Below are 17922 nucleotides of genomic sequence, written 5' to 3' on the forward strand. Positions count from 1 at the left end.
CACAAACATGGAATAATCGTATGGTAAGTAGCATGAATGTTTAGTTTGACTCATTTCAGAGTTGAAGAAGTCTGTATATTTAAGCCACAAAAGACAATAAAAGTCACATTAAATTGGCAGCGATATTTGGAGAGTGTTTAATCTAAATATTACGAATATCACAGAGAGAAATTTCAATCTCTCTACTTATAAACCGAAAAAATAAAACAGAAAAATTAAGCAAAGACTTTTTTATTTTATTCAATTCAATGCCGACTTTATTTTCAATCCTTTGAGCAAATATTTCATAAATTTGTAGCGATGAGCCAATCAACATTACAAGATTCAACGTTAACCAGATTTTGTTTAGGTTCAGTAATTCAATCAATTTGGAATGGTTAGCAAAATACACCTTTGAAGCAGAACTTTACAACAAAATCCTTGCTTGGACTATTTTTGAATCACATTTATTCAACTCTTCACTATTTCGTTGTGAAATGTATGTTTATATTGTTGTTTTACAGATTGTTTGTGGTATTGGGGAATGGAATATGTACTTTACTCACCAGAATGTGAATGATTGAGTGAATGCATTTTGTTTGGAAATTTTATCAGACTTTTTGGAACCATCGACTTTACTCTAAAATAATCATTTATTTTCCAAAATATTTTAGTTTGTTCATATATAGTTTTACAACATTTTCGGTAAACGGGATATTTATATGAATCATTATTCGAATATATGTTTATGACAAGAAATATTCTAGAACTTAATGAAAAACGAAAATAATTTATTGATTTTATCAAAAAGATTGAACGCAGACTGCATATAGTATACTAAACATTGACTGGCAAAATTTTAAAAAACGTTTAGAAAATTGGTCTTATTAAAATATAAGATGTACTTGCAGCTACATGTCAGAATCAATGTTTCTGTCTTTTTTTAAATTAAGAATTTTTTTAATTTTAAATGAGAACGTTAACTGAAAAACATTAAACTAATATTTGATGTTTTCTTCGGCTTTATTAACCAACTTTGCCACTATTAATTCGTAGCAGAAAAGCACAGACCAAAATTAGCTTTGGAAAGGTCAGAAATATAAATTTTGCAATATACAGGTAAGATAAATTTCGAAGATACATACAAAATATTGGACCATAGAAAGTTCAAAAATTTATCTGTAAATCGTCCATAGGCACATAGGAACAATTTAAAGAAAATCTGGGAGATTATTCCAAGGTCAGTGTTTATTTTAATAATTCATTAAGACTTTTTTTGAATCATGATTTAAAGTCTTAACTGTGATCTTAAAATCGGAAGTTGAATAATCTTCGCATTTCTGCATTCCTATGGAGTTTTTTTCACAATCATAAGCTGTTTTATTACCAATTCTTTTACTAAATAAAATATTATTTTGAATCGTAATGTTTGAAAAAATTGAAATTTCTGATAAAGTTCTGATAAAATAAGTTGCCAAAAATGTACTTTGCCCTAAGGCATGGAGTGAAGTGAATAAAGATTGAATTGAATTGAAACAAGTGAAAATAAACAATTGACTCAGTTACTTGTTGAAATATCATGTATAGACATTGTTGATAACTCTGTCACATTACACCACATACATGTCACACATAAATAACTGGTATTCCCATATAATACATACTATACAATTTACGCCTAACTTGCAATCTCACGGGTAAACAGTGATGTTTACGAAAAAAATGTTTCAAACAAAAGTTGATTATTTTTTTATAAGAAATATTTTTTACATTTAAACTTTTGTTCTATCTCTAACGGTTTACAAGATGGGTCCTACGTACCCAAGACTCAATTGATCTACGTTGGTCATTTAAGAACACAACCTCACTTTTTACGTCCTGAGTACGCTGTAAAAATTTTAGCTTGATATATTTTTTCGTTTTTGAGTTATCAACTTGACATACAACTGAAGATGGACTAATTAGGTGATTTTATAAACACCTATACTAAAATTTTGTTCATAGCATCAGTATTTTTAAGCGTTACAAACTTGGGACTAAACTTAATATACCTTGTATATTACATATATGCATGGTATAAAATTGGTGGAAACGCAATTAACTTACAAAGTATATAACTGTGTATCATCAACTGATCATTTATTTGCACTTCCACAATTTATTAAATTGACATGTTTTAGAAAAAAAAATCTATTGAATTTCTTGAGCTAAAATTACATGCATTATTATCATTACTATGCCTTAGAAATATTCAGTATTCAAAAATTTTAAGCAACGAATATGAAATACTTAAGGGTTTTGAATTATTATTACATTACTTTAAAAAACTATTTGAATTCTTTTTATTTGAACAAAAGCGTGTTGTCTTAAATTTTTTAACTTTTGCTAGGAGATTATTGTGTAGCTATTTAAAACTAGTGATAATATATTGAAGAAAAAAAATCATAATAAAAAGTTTTTTATTTTTTTTACGTCTAAAAAATTATTTATATGATTTAGTTGCATACTTTTAACAACATAAATATTAAATATTTATTTATGTTTTGTATATTTTATAGAAAAATAAAAAAAACAAAATTACATTTTTATGTTGTTTGTAATAATAACTAACTAGTACACAAAACATATATTGCACTCCTTTGTTGCTATAGGTGGAAGTGTGCGAAAATCAAACACCGAAAATTACACTTAAATGTAATTAACATCGTTTTTAACTCAAAAAATCTTATTTTGGCAAGTATGTAATATTAAAAATTTCACATTTTCAAATCAGTTCTTGTCTAATTTTCTTGCAGGTACAGTAGACCGTATGTTTTAAACACGCTTACAAAATGTTGACTCATTTCTAAGATTGTAAACAAATCCCCGAAACTAAAGTTCAGTCTGACTTAAGTATTGATTTAACACTTCTAAACGGAGTTTTTTTATTTTTAAGGGTATTTTTCTCTAAAATTTTTCTAGAGCAACATTATAGTACATTCACCTCTGCGTAATACCAAAATTAGTTAAAATAGAAGAACACCGAATAGAATAGAATTCCTGAAGAACACCGTTTGAATCATTCTTGCCTTTATTATAACAAACTGTATAAAAAAACGCATTATAAGAAAACGACTTTTTTTTATTACTCCACAAATATTTTTGTAAATTTTCGGTGTGTGAAATTAAACAAACAATAAATATAATGTTTTTATTGAAGTAAAAAATAGCTTAAAACATAGCACAACACACAGTTATAAAAATATTAGAAAAAAAAAAGGAAAAACTGTTATATAAAAAAATGGCAAACTTAAATAGAAGAAACTGATATGACTAGGGAATTTTTACACATTAAAATTCATAGATTTATATTATGCTATTTACAAAGAATATAATATAGTTAATATTATTTTCTTTCATTCACAGAAAAGTAGAAAAAAATTATTTATTATTCTAATGTTTTTTTTTCTTTCTAGTAGTTAGCTATTGTCTTCACCTCGAAAGTGATTATATTTTCGGTGAAGGTTCTGCCACAAGGTAACTCACGAAATATAAACAGGCAGCCGAAGAAAACGAGTTGCTCGATGTCAAATTGGAACTATAAAAAAGGCTTACAGAGAAAAAAATTATATTTTTAAATTATCATTTTTTTATTATAACACGAGCAATGTTGCCAGGTATACAATTTTTAGGATTTATCGTCGAATTTCTGTTCTGAAATATTATCAAAAAACTGGTTTTTGCTACCTTTGACCTTGAATATCTAAGGCCGCGCACACGTGAGCATATGTAACTTTTGAGACCATATTTGTACTATCAAAATAAACGTATGTACAAAACTTCAGCTTATTCCGTTAGATTCCGAGGTTGGTTTGACTATGATGATCGGGTTAATTATCCTTTAACTGTTTTTAACAAATTTATGGAATTTAGTATTAATATTAGTAAAAAAAGGAAAATTTGTGAAAATAATAAATTTTATGTTATGGATCGATGAGTAGAGTAGCTAGCACTAGTAATCACGAAGCTATTAGCCTAGTCTCTAAAGGCATTATTCACTCGAGTGTACTATATACATATATTTTTTTGGTTGGTAATGATTAATGTTGGTAATAAATTAATGGTGTAATATAAATTTTATATACATTTTTGTTTTATTTAGTATCAAATTTTTGTCATATTTATATTCATTTTCAAATGACGGAGAATGGGGAGAAAATGAGAATATGAAAAACCACATTATACTTATGTGAGACTGCTCTTAATATACTTACGTTTTGGCATATGGTAATGGATAAGATTGAATTTTAAGAGAAAAATTCAAGATCTTCAATAATGACTGATTTAACTTTAATTAAGGATGATTTGACTCCTATTACTTCCTTGTAAGTGAGTGTAAGTAAATGATTGTAATCGCATAACAAATCGATGTTATGCGATTACAATCATTTACATTTTTGATATAAATAATGTAGTTTTAATTTCCTAGACATAAAGTCCGTTACACTGCTAGCGCGCATCGTTAGTAAGAAAAAAAAATCCAAAATTCACCTGTCTTCAAATAAACTTTCGAAAACGTTGCCATTCCTCGTACCGTAAATGTATTTATTATTATAAAATGTTTTGTATTTTCCACGACCTGTTTGTTTGTTGTACAAACATAATCTGAATAACCTTCGCATTTGAAAAGTTTTCGTATTTTTATCATAAAGTTTGTTTTTTTTTTTTTATATACAAAATGTTTACATGTGATTGGTTCCATTCTACATAATATAATATACATTACATTATAAACCTCATACTTTACTATATTATTTATTAAAAATATTGTAGTTTAATCGAGAAGGTTGCATGAAGATTTATGTTTTTATAACTGAAGGAAGTATTTTGTAGATATTGTGTATACACTTAAGTTCATAAAAATTGTAAAATGTCTCTTAGGAAAATTAAAAGTACATTATTTAAATGTAAAACTATATGAGAAATTATCACAACCTTTTTCGAATGAGGACTAGTAAATTTAGTAAAAACAGCCGTTCTCAGGTGTCAGGTGTACTTAACCCATATCTAATTTCAATAAGAAAAGAAATCTCCAAAATTCAGCTGCCTTAAAATCATTTTTGGGTCACGATGCCAGTTCTTAAAATCCCTATCCCTATACATTATCATTAAACATTAATCCCAATATTATAAATGTGAAAGTAAGTTTGTTGTTTGTTTGCTTTTTTGTTTGTCTGTTTGTTTGTTTGTGACCAATATCACCCAAATTTTTATAAAAGTTAAGTCTAAAGTATACCATTCACTTGGCGGACCAGTTTTCTCGGCTTGTAAGACAAACTTGACAAACAGGCTAATTGTACTTTTTTTTTAAATTGCTATCTCATCATACGTTATTAATCAGTCCTCACGATTATATTTTATCTAGCGATGATACAAATATCGAGACAGAGAGTTATATATGCGTAATTTAAATTTTATTATTGTATACAACCAATATTGCACTCAATCTTGGCTTACCATACATTGGCGAATAAGTCCAAGTTTTATGGAACACTCGGAAAACGAGTTTTCCGTTTTCTTTTTTTATTACATGGATCCGTTTTCCAGTCCATGTTGTATTCAAAATATTGGACAAGTGCTTTATGGAGTATCGGACAATACTATTAGACAATACTATTTTTGCTTTGACATCATGAATTTTGTATTTGCTACAATACTTAAATGGACAGGCAAATATAAAAGGCTCAAATATTCCGTATTTGCAAATATTGAGTCCGATGATCTATCAACGGACACATTCTTAATAGTGGTTCATAAATTTTTAGAAATTTGTTGTAATATTAGTCAAATTAAAATTTTTCTAAGAAGTAAAAATTTCAGAAATAAAATATACTACAGTTCAGACCTTTATGTTTCTTGGTTTGGATACAACTTCACCTTTCTACTACTTCTGGTACCAGCTTTATTCTATTTGAGCATGGTAAAAGGAGGTAGAATCAAATTTTAATACTTCGAAGTGTACCTCACTCATTCTATGTAATCAACCACACACATACATCCAAAACATTCCTTATAAAAACTTTTAACAATTTTTCCCTAAAAGATAAGTTGTTGATGACAGCTTCAAATACTCTGACTCTTCTTATGTATTACAACTGACTTGACTGGTTCTTGCGATCTAATGTAAACAACATTTGTATGTTTCACGAATCGCTTTTTATTTTTTATTTCTCTATTCGTATTTTTTTTTTTATGATGAAAATAAAAATGATATAAAATATATTGGTGGAAACTGGATTTTCATTTTTACAATCTTTTTTTTTTTAAAAGAAGATATATCGTATTATTAGTTCGCGAAATGTTTATTGTAACTTTAGCGAAAAAAATATTGATGCTTCCTATTCTTCATACGTAAAGGGCATTAACTTTTATAAATAAATATAAACTTTTTTTTCGATATGTACAATAAAATATTTAAGTTTTATTTTTATTTATTTGCCATTTATACCATGTATATGAAATATATCAAGGTGGTATACTAAGTTTAGTCCCAAGTTCGTAACGCTTAAAAAGATTGATGCTATGAACAACATTTTGGTATAGATGTTCATAAAATCACCTAATTAGTCCATTTCCGGTTGTCTGTCTGTCTGTCGTCTGTCGTCTGTTGTCGTCTGCCCGTCTGTCACCACGATTAATCAAAAACGAAATGAGATATCAAGCTGAAATTTTATAGCGTGCTTAGGACGTAAAAATTGAGGTTGAGTTCGTAAATGAGCAACATAGGTCAATTGGGACTTGGGTCCGTAGGGATTTTATAGCATTCCAAGGACGTAAAAAGTGAGGTTGAGTTCGTAAATGAGCAACATAGGTCAATTGGGTCTTTGGTCCGTAGGACCCATCTTGTAAACCGTTAGAGATAAAACAAAAGTATAAATGTAAAAAATGTTTCTTATAAAAATATCATAAACAACTTTTGTTTGAAAAATTTTTTCTGAAACTTCACTGTTTACCCGTGAGACCGGAAATTATGCGCAAATTGTATAGTATGTATTATATGGGAATATCAGTTATATGTGTGTGACATGTATGTATTTGTAATGTGACAGAGTAATAAATACTGTCTATGTATAGTATTTCAACAATTAACTCAGTCAATTGTTTGTTTTTGATATTATTTTTGTTAAAATTTTACGAATTTTGTGTGTCACTTACCTAAGATCTTCAAAGTAAAAAACGTAATTGAACTAAATCCTTCCTGATAAAATTATTATAAATAGTTTATTTTTTTTTTAGTTTTATATTTTCAAAAAGTCAAGTTTCGGTTTCAAGTAAAAGTTCTCGACCCAACCCTTATAAACTTCAACTGCTCTTACTCGTTTCTTCATCTTTCCAAAAGTATCAGATATTAGTAATTAAGAACTAGCCAATAATTATAAGATACAATTTCTATTTTTCTAGTCAATGCGAGATTTTCTTTATTTTTTTATAAAATTCCATGATTTACTCCTCATTTTAAAGCTTATCGTGCTGGCTAATCACGAAAAATAGACTCACGGTCAAAAAAATGTATCTCTTAGAAAAGAATAGGCTAGAAAAATAATAGTACCTATTAAGATTTCATTTTTTTCATTATGTAATATATGTAATTTTTTCATTATGTGTAACATATCTGTAATAAAATTGCCTATAAATAAAAAGAAAGTAAATTACTATTGATATTTTTATCACTTCTTTTCTCTAGTTTGTTTTAGTCACGGGTACCGCACTACGAAATTCCGCACGAGTTGAGCTATTATTCATTAATTTTGTTTATATCAGTGTTAGCCATTATACTTCTAAATCAGTTTCGCCAATATTCCATTTGATCTGGAAGACACTCATATCAACTGTTGGAATTATTTCAAACAATAGATTTCCATTGCTAGCCATCCATGTCTATAAAAAAAAATTATAAGTTATTGATAAATTACCTATGAGCTATTCTCATAGAGCTTTTTAAGAGTAATGCCATAAAATAAGAAAAATTTCGTGCGCCTTTTTTTAATATAATTTCAATTTTCTTTATCGTTGATATCAACGACGATCCGATTATCTGAAAAAAACAAGTTACTTATACAGATCTTCTTTAGAATATTTAACGATACAGTTCATAAAGATTAACTAAAATAAATTACTTAAAACTAACAAGTGAAAACAAACAATTGACTGAGTTAATTGTTGAAATAACATGTATAGACAGTGTTCATTACTCTGTCACATAACATGTTATACATATATAACTGATATAGACATAACATACATACTATAAAATTTTCGCATAATTTGCGCTCTCACGGATAAACTGTGATGTTTACGAAAAAATGTTTCAAACAAAAGTTGTTTATTTTTTATAAGAAATATTTTTTACATTTAAACTTTTGTTCTATCTCTAACGGTTTACAAGATGGATCCTACGGATCCAAGACCCAATTGACCTATGTTGCTCATTTACGACCTAGACCTCACTTTTTACGTTCTCAGCTAGCTATAAAAATTACAGCTTGATATCTCTTTTCGTTTTTGACTAATCGTAATGACAGACGGACAGAAGACAGACAGACAGACAACAACCGGAAATGGTCTAATTAGGTGATTCTATGAACACCTATATAAAATTTTTTTCGTAGCATCAATATTTTTAAGCGTTACAAACTTGGGACTAAACTTAATATACTATGTATATTTCATATATACATGGTATAAAAATGACGATGTCTTTATAACAGAATATGCAAGTTTACGGATAAAAATAGAATATAACTTGTATACAAATTTTCAACTATTAATATCAAGACATTTTTCAACAAAAGAATCAGAAAGGCTTACTGATAAATTAAGTAATACCTGATGGGTTGATTTCAGTTTCAAACAGATGAAAAAGTCAATTTATAGAGTTTTTATGCCAAATACACAAAAATTAAACCCTTAAATTTCATTTCATCGTTAATAGCATCTTATGCAAAAAGGTCAGATCATTCACTTTTCCTAAGAAAATATACAAAATATCTTGATTACAACCTGAGGCAATGAAATAAAATAACATCTTTCTGCCAAAATCAATTCTAGATGTTTATTTGATAGTATTTTCAAATTTTTGGGTAGTAATCGCTTTCAAAAATGAAAAATTATATAAAAGTAAAAACATTAGTAATGAACAAACATTGCTTCAAATATTTTCATCCCTATAAAATACATTAAATGAAAAACATTATAAGTATAGTATGATGGTCAATAAAATAGTAAAATATTTTCTATTTTCCGGTCGAGACAAAATATTTTCCACAGTATTTCATTCGTTTATTAAGCAAAGACATTAACGAAAAGCAAAATAAAGTCGTCTCTTTTAATGGCTTTTGTAATTTTATATATAACTTTTATGGGATACATTCACTACTAGATAGTCATAAATTTTTAAACTATCATTTTCGTTTAGGAAATAATAATTCAAAATTTTTTCGTTTTGAAATGAATTTTTATATTTATTAGCTTTGCAATTTAATTTTTTTTAACATAATAATTTTTGAATAATTTTAAAGAGTTACATAAACAAAGGAATTTTGTTTAAGAAATATTTTATTTTTATTGAAAAATTTTCAATATTTAATTAGGAATGCAAATTGGAATTTTCAGTTTTTTACAAAATTTTGTGAACTTAGTGGATAAAACCAGACTTATTTAAGCCTATTGCGGTCGCCATTAAAGGTAAAGTTGGGTTAAGTAGCTTAATTAAGAACGAGTTCATCTTTTTAGAGGAGAAATGATGTAATTTTATTTTCGTCGATAACCGGTTCGGGGTTATAACCAATTTTTACTGTATTTAAAAAAAAACATCTTTTACTTTTGGTATACAGCAGTTAAACAATAAATCACCATATGTTTTGCTTATTGTCCAGGGAAAAAATAGGGATAACTAACTCGACTTCAGACAGTTATTTGATTTCATATAAAATACAAATATATATGCGTCACTTATGGTTATTGCACTAATTTGGAAGTGAGTAGACGACAAATAATCATATTTAATTTAAATTAATAATTCATCCAGACCATTTCAGGGTATTGTTTATTAACGAGGTTGACAGAATCAACCGGTTCTTTCCCAATTTGTGGAGATGCAAATATTATAAATTCATATAATTAATTCATTTATTATTTATAAATTTATTATCAGTTTAATTATGAGTTTTTGGAAAAGGTGTCCTCGCTTTATTTCATATATAATTTTGTTGAATGTCCAACAAACAACTTTTTTTGAGTGTAGGTTTGCTTTTTTCTCTAAAATTTTTATTGGAACTCAATCTGTTAATTAAGTTTGTTTGAGAATTTGATTAGTATGATGGTGTGAGATACAAGTTTATTTAGTTTATTTACTAAGGCCTTATTCTTTTTGAAGAAATCTTGGGAATATTTATTTTCAAAATTCTTGGGTTTTCCAGTGCTTTTTCTGAAATTGAGGAAGACAGAATATTGTGTCGAGTTGATGAGTTATTGATAAGCATTTTTGAAGAATTTTTGTATTAAATTATTTCTAATTTGAGTCTGAATTGAAACGGAATAAGTAACTAAATAAAGTTACTTAACCTTAAGTTTATGACAGAAGTGAGATGGTATTAAGAAGGGAGTGATATTGTTACAACTTTTCAACGGGTAGATATCAATATTTTATTATTTTAAATAATTCACATTTTAATACAATAATCATTTTATACCAATCAACCCAAAATATAAAATTTATTGATAAATTATGCATTAGAAAAACAAAAATACCTACAAATATTCAACGATATACAAAAAATGGCAAGATGTTTCAAATCCTTTTTTTTCAAAAATGTATTTTAAATGAATTTTTCATTGGCTTTATGAAGAGTGTGCTAAAATTAACGTATCATTTAAATTTTATGCTATTTGTACGGAAAAGTGTTTACAAGAAAAAAGGCTAATACCACGTGGTAGCCGCTAACTTAGGGTGTTTCAAAAGGGAGGAAGTGAAAACAGTGAAAAAATAACAGATTTTCACTGCTGAGCAAGACTTACAAAATATTAAATATATGGTAGGCACAGCTTTGCATTATTAAAAGCTGAAATTATGGGAATAAATACCGTTGGATTTTTTAAAATCTAAGCCTTGTGTCAACAAGCATGCGACCACCGACGAGTTGAAATAGAAAATTATTTGCTAGTCCAATAAACTTCAGCCACATTTATCAAATCAAGGACAAGGAAAATTTTGACAGAAAAGTTCATATGTGCGAGCAAAGTTTTACCTGGTATGGTAGATATCCGATATACATAGTACTCCCGTCAAGTTAGAAGAAATTTCATTACATTTACTGAAGTTTTAGGGGCAGCAATGACACCTTTGCCAAGTTTTAGATTTGTACATGTAGAATAAAAATTTTCATATGCGCAGAATTTATTATATATATTTAAATATCAATTTTTCCGAAAATGCGAAAGATTGGAAACAATCAAAACTGGTATACAGAACGGTTGAAAATTTGATGGGTTAGAACTTTTGTCACAAATATTTTTTTCTAAAATAAACAGTTTTTAAGAAAAATTAATTTATGTAGATTTTTTAGAAAATATGAAAGATTTTTTTTCCCAGTTATACTGTAGTCTCTAGATGTACTTTATGTACCAATAAAAAATTTATATCTTTCATATAAAAACTGTGTATTCTATCAAAATTACTTCTTGCGCTAATTTTAGAACACTCTTTACCATAAGTAAATAAAAAAAAAAAAAAAAAAAAACAATTCACTAGCATCGATTAGTGAAAGCACACACTTTACTGTTATTGTATTATAACAAACTTTTGATTTGTATTGAAATCGATAACATATGTTTTCACATTATTTTTCAAAGTTTTTCCAAGTTTGTCATAAATCTAGCATAAAATACCCACACTTAAACACGTTTTATTCATATATTCAAAAACAGGGTTGGTGTGAACGCAAATTAACTATAAAATATGGTACACCTATATTTACTTGTGTAGTAGCCGTAAAATATTTTAGAACACGGAAAACAGTTAATAATTTTATCTTATTTTTCTTTTAAATAAACTTTTGAGATTATTTGATTGATCTTTGTTCATTGATTATACATACTTTGTGTCTTTTTCAATCCACGTTACCAAAAATCTTTAGAAATAGTTCTAATCTATATATATAAGGAAGCTGACTAATCGATCAACGCATTCCATGAGGGGCTCAAAAGGGGATTTTGTATTTGAAAACTCCATCAGCAAAAAATTCCAACACAAAAAAAAAAAATGTGTGTTGAAATTTGATGAAACTCTTTTATATTTAATTATTTGATTGGATGCAGATTTTCTGAGATATTGCAATATTTTGATCGATTTTAGTCCGTATCTCAAAAACTATTCGACCAGTCAGCAAATGCACCCGATTTTTGTACTTTTTGGGTCAAAATTTCCTTATATGCTAAGTTTTATCGAAATTGGAGATTAAAAACAATTTTTTTTGAGTTTTATCGAAATTGGAGACAAATAAAATTTTTGTTTTGGATTTTAATTTCATTATTTAGGAGATATTAAAAACTAACGGAGTTTTAATCGAGAAGACAGATAATGTTTGACAAAATTATGTTTAGCGGTTTAATATATTGCTGGTGGGTGTGTTGGGAAATGTTTCAAACATATCTTTTTCTTACATAATAAAATGTACTTTGCGCTCCCACCAAAATTATATTATTTTAAGCAATATTTTTTTTATAGGTATAGTATAATTAAAGTAAAATAATGTTACATATATGTCATACAAGTTGCCTATAAGAAAATTAGTATCTATGGACTGGTGGACTGTAGATGATTTAGCGGGCTATTCCTCTTGAAAAAAGTAACTAATAACTCATCACTTTTCCAAAATGTAAAGATAAAATCAGTTAGAAGATGAAACATTTCATTCTCACGTGGCCTATTGTGTGTCTACGTTTTCTAAAACCACCATCTTTAATTTCATACGAAAGAAAAATAAAATGATTATAGAAAAGGTATAAAAGAATACCAAAGATACCGGACACATATATGAAATGTGCCGCCGTGCCGCCGGTTGTGATAATAACAAAGACTACGTAAATATGTCGTTATCCTTTCTTCAATATCGTCTTACATAGTCGTACAGTAAAAATCGCTTATAACGAAAAGAATAAATAAAATAATATAAAAATATGTTACAAGCGATTTGTGCATTGTTTATGACGATTTGCCTAATTCCAGTGAAAATTGGACTATATAACTGAAAATTTGAGTTAACAAGACCAAGCATAAAGTAAACAAGGTCCAAATTTTATTTTATAGCATTCAAAATATGTCTAGGAAATTGTTATGTTTAGTTGAAAGAATATGTACTTTTAAGAAATGTATAAACATGCGTATGTCGTCATATTCGATATGTCGGTTTATAATTCTAATCATTGGTCGTCGCTATAGCCGATATATCATAACATCCAATGTGTTTTTATAGAGATTCGGTCGGAACCTTTCAATTTTGTCGTTATAGCCGAGGCGATGTCGTTATAAGGGGTTTTGATTGTATTTTAAGTATATAAATAAAAGCAACATATAATTGCAAACTTGTTCTTAATTACTTACATTATTACGACATATATAAAAGAGATTTATGGGATGATACAGCGATGGGTGCATACGTTGGCGATACACAACATAACGCCATTTATAATGTTCCCCAAGCATCGTCCATCTCAAAAACATTATTATGATTATTATTATTATTATTGTCCCTAAGGCTATATGTTAAAAGAGGGCATGTGGGTTTTTATTCCATGTTGATTTCGCCTATGGGGTATTTTATATTGACTGCGAACATATCACACCCTCTCTTATTTACCATATCTATTGCTCTTTTAATGGACATAACAACAATGCTGCATTCTATTTTTGTTTCTGATGAACACAGGGGTGTGTACAGTGTGGGGTTATTAGTATCGAATTATCATGAGCGGTTGCAGTTTCATTATACATAACTATCCTACTAAATAAAAAGTTTAGAAAAAACACAAAAATATGAAATATAAAATTTGTGCTCTATTGATCCTGATATTTTTAAAATTCCTTCCCTTTTTCCGTATCAGGAGTTTATTAAATATTTCAACACATATTTCTATTTCTCATAATAAGCACATTCTTGTCAAAATTCGTCTTTTACACTTTACGTCCTTAATAAGAAATCCTTTAACTTTCTTTGTTCAGTAAATTTAGAGAAAAATGAGCTTTGATAGACAGAAAGACAAGAGGGGGTTTCGTTTTCTTTCGGATTCAATTTTCGATAAATTTTTGTTATGGCAAACTAAGTATTAATCGTCCAAACTTTTTATAACGGATATTTTTGGTCGCTCATTACGAATCCGATGTCGATGTCTTTCGAAAAATCGTGCCATGATCACTGATGAGATTTTACTCATCACTACTGTGATCCCAATTTTCATCAATCTATATTTAATAATTCAATGTCGAAATTCAATGAAAATGGTGATCGTGATAATATAAAATCAGGAAACATTCGCTCTTACACATATTCCATTTTTAACCCCTCATACTAAAATGTATTGTTAATCCTCCTGTACACATTTACCTTACAAATGTAGTAAAAAAAAAATTTTGTACATGAATTATTTCAATGTTTTAAAATTCACCCCTTACCGATTACAATCCATTTATTTTCGTTTAATTTTATTTTATCAAAAAAATGTCCAAAAATAAATATGTCCATTATCGAAGTGGTAAAAATATATATATATTTATATTATGTACTTATTTACATTAAAAACGAGTAAAACGATCTTTAAAAATTGTATATAAATATTACGAATTGAATAAATACACAATTAATGCAATCACCCCCTTTAAAAAAATAGATATTGTTTTTATTTCATTAGTATATTAACAGCAGGAAATACCGTATCCAATTTTGATAGTTTTTTTTAAGAAAACAAATTTTAATTGTATTTACTAAATTGATTTATAACAGAAAAAATACTTTTTCCCTGATTGTTATACAAATGTTTATTTTATGTTGGAAAATAATTCGAGTACCAAGAAATATAAATACTATCAGTAACAAAGTAATGGACAAATTTTAAAATATAGTAACACCGTTCGAATTGCATTTAAACAATATTTAGAAAACAAGAATATTTTGTTTTCTAAATAAATGAAATTTTAAAAATTTTCAGCAGAATAAAACCCTGCCAAAAATTTAAAAGGTGTTTACGGTGGAAATGCAAGAAGGTAATGTAATACATTTTATAATGACTAATATCTATAATTTAAATATTTTGCTACTTCTCAACATCTGCATCTTATCGTCAAATCACATAGCTATAAACAACTCCAATTAAAGCAGCTTTCGCAAAAAAAAAACGCATGTCGATTCGGGTCATCGGATCTTCAGCAAGTGCACCTGCAGCAAGTCATCGACAGGTGCACTTGTAGGCAGACGCTTCAAAGTTATATTCTTCTAGTTACATTTTTCTCGTATACCCAAAAAATGAATAATGTACTTATAGGAATTTACAACAAAATTGTCTTTTTGATTAATTTTATTACAATGAGATTTCTTCCCTTGCTTCCCTCTTTTTCAAAAAAATGTGGTAACACTGCATAAAAGCATTAAAATACACTCATCATAACTGGAAAAAACCTCGATAACACATTAGTTACGATGTGACTCGTTTGTCACCTTATAAATAAAATATTGATTCTTCTTCTCCATGCATTAACAAGCAAACAAACATACATTCAAATTTGAAATGAATATTAGCCCTAAAATTTAATTATCCAATTTTAATGTTGTGAAATAAATCACGTAACATGAAAATAATTTACACAAAATAAATCAACATTCTACACATAATATATACAAATCGTATATACGTAGCAAGCAAAATTCGATTTAGAAACATGAACTAATGGCCGAATTAAGCAGAAGACGAACTCAAATAAGGAAAAGGTTTATAACACATAACTTGCCAAAAAACATATTGATTGTGCTTTTCCTAGCTCATTTATTGGCTACCATAAAAATGGGAGCTGAAAATCCAATTAAAGAGTTTTTTTACTAATACACTGAAAAACAATTTTTTCCAAATGACGACCAAATATAGACAGGGTGGCTACATTTAAAAAGTCATTCAAAATTCAATGAATCGGTTATGTTGAAGTTGACTTACAAAATTAATAAATAGGCAACTTGAATTACGTATGCGTCATAATTGTATAATAGTTTTCGATTATTTGACAAAGACGTAACATTCACGTCATACCAGTTGCCTATTTAATAATGTTTTAAGTGAATTTTAACATTGATGGCTTAATTGATATAAAAAATTTATTTTTTATTAACAAAAAGAAATATTTGCACTCCTAGTTCATACGTTACTATTGATATTTGATTCCTAAGAAACACATTCCATGAGGTTTTAGCAAAAGCGAGCGAGGATTTTTGTATCATCTTTTTCTGTACTACTAAAAAACTAAAAAATACATGTTACTAACATTATAAATTGATAAAATATTTATAAATATTTTCAATTGTTTACTAGTCCTTCTTTCAGGTCAAATCGTATCAGCAAATCATCAACGATGATCTTGCACACAGAAATTTGGAGAAGTGCACATAGTCATAAGTACATTTTACACTAATAAAATATCAACTATTCTAGGAGACTTTCTTTTTGGTATTCTAGGATAATTTCTTATTGGATAGTTAAATAAAAATTGTCCCTAGCATTTCCATTTTTAATGAGTTAGTATGTAATTTAATTTCCCTGTGTCGTGGAATATTAAGTCTGAACTCTTTTATGACACTCCTAATTGGATATCAGTTTACTAATTGAAATTAAACTAGGGTGTCTGAAAAGATACCAGTAAACTGTTCAATGGTGTCAGTTGCAACGTACTACAGTAGACCCGCGGTAATCCGGCCCCTTCATAATCCGGCATCCCTTGTAATCCGACATAACTATAACGGTAATAACAAAGCAGATTTATTATAAATACGGGAATTCTTCGTGAATGAAATTAGAAAATGATTGAAATCTTTTCACTTCGATATGTAATTTGTCGGATTACAAGATATTCTTTTTCAAAAAGTTCCGGACTACAAGGGGTTTGTAGCAGTACTCGATAGTCCGACAAATTCGATAATTCGACACCACTTTGCAAAACGTTTGTCGGATTACCGCGGGTTCACTGTATTGTATTAGCTAATATCCTAGAATCTATTTCGGACCACAAACTTTGTCTAGTCAGATCAACATTTTCCTAAATCTTTATTAAACCTGCAATATGTATATAAGATATGTAATTATATCATCATAAAATATTAATTCAAACACAATTATACACAAAAGACACACCTATCTCTCTAAAATAAATGTATAATGCATAAAGTCTGTTGGGATGTTCATCGTATACTACAAAATACATCAGTTCTACATCTAGCAGCAGTGTAACTTAACAAATACAACACACAACATTCATAGTTATAACTTATATTACAAAAACCCATCCATGAAAACTATAACTGTTGTATATGCATTATGAGTAACAATAGTAATTGCCATAAAATTAATGAAAATTTATGCCCTAACGCGTTATATTTGCGGTCATATTCCGATGTTATTAACTCCTGTGTGACTGACCATGATTCATCATCATATCACACACATCCCTATATATAGCACCTCTCACATTCTACATAGTCATCGAATGTAGAAAAAGGATAATAGTTGGTATTAAGTGTCCAAAAATCTGAGAGTGCATTTTTTTCATTTTTTCATTTTGCAAATATAAGAAAGAAGAGACATTTAAAATGAAAGATACCAGCGATATGATTTGAGAAATGGTAGCTGTATTCTTCCATTTGTCTCCAGTAC

Source organism: Chrysoperla carnea, chromosome 4, assembly GCF_905475395.1.
Source record: "Chrysoperla carnea chromosome 4, inChrCarn1.1, whole genome shotgun sequence".
Taxonomy (NCBI): domain Eukaryota; kingdom Metazoa; phylum Arthropoda; class Insecta; order Neuroptera; family Chrysopidae; genus Chrysoperla; species Chrysoperla carnea.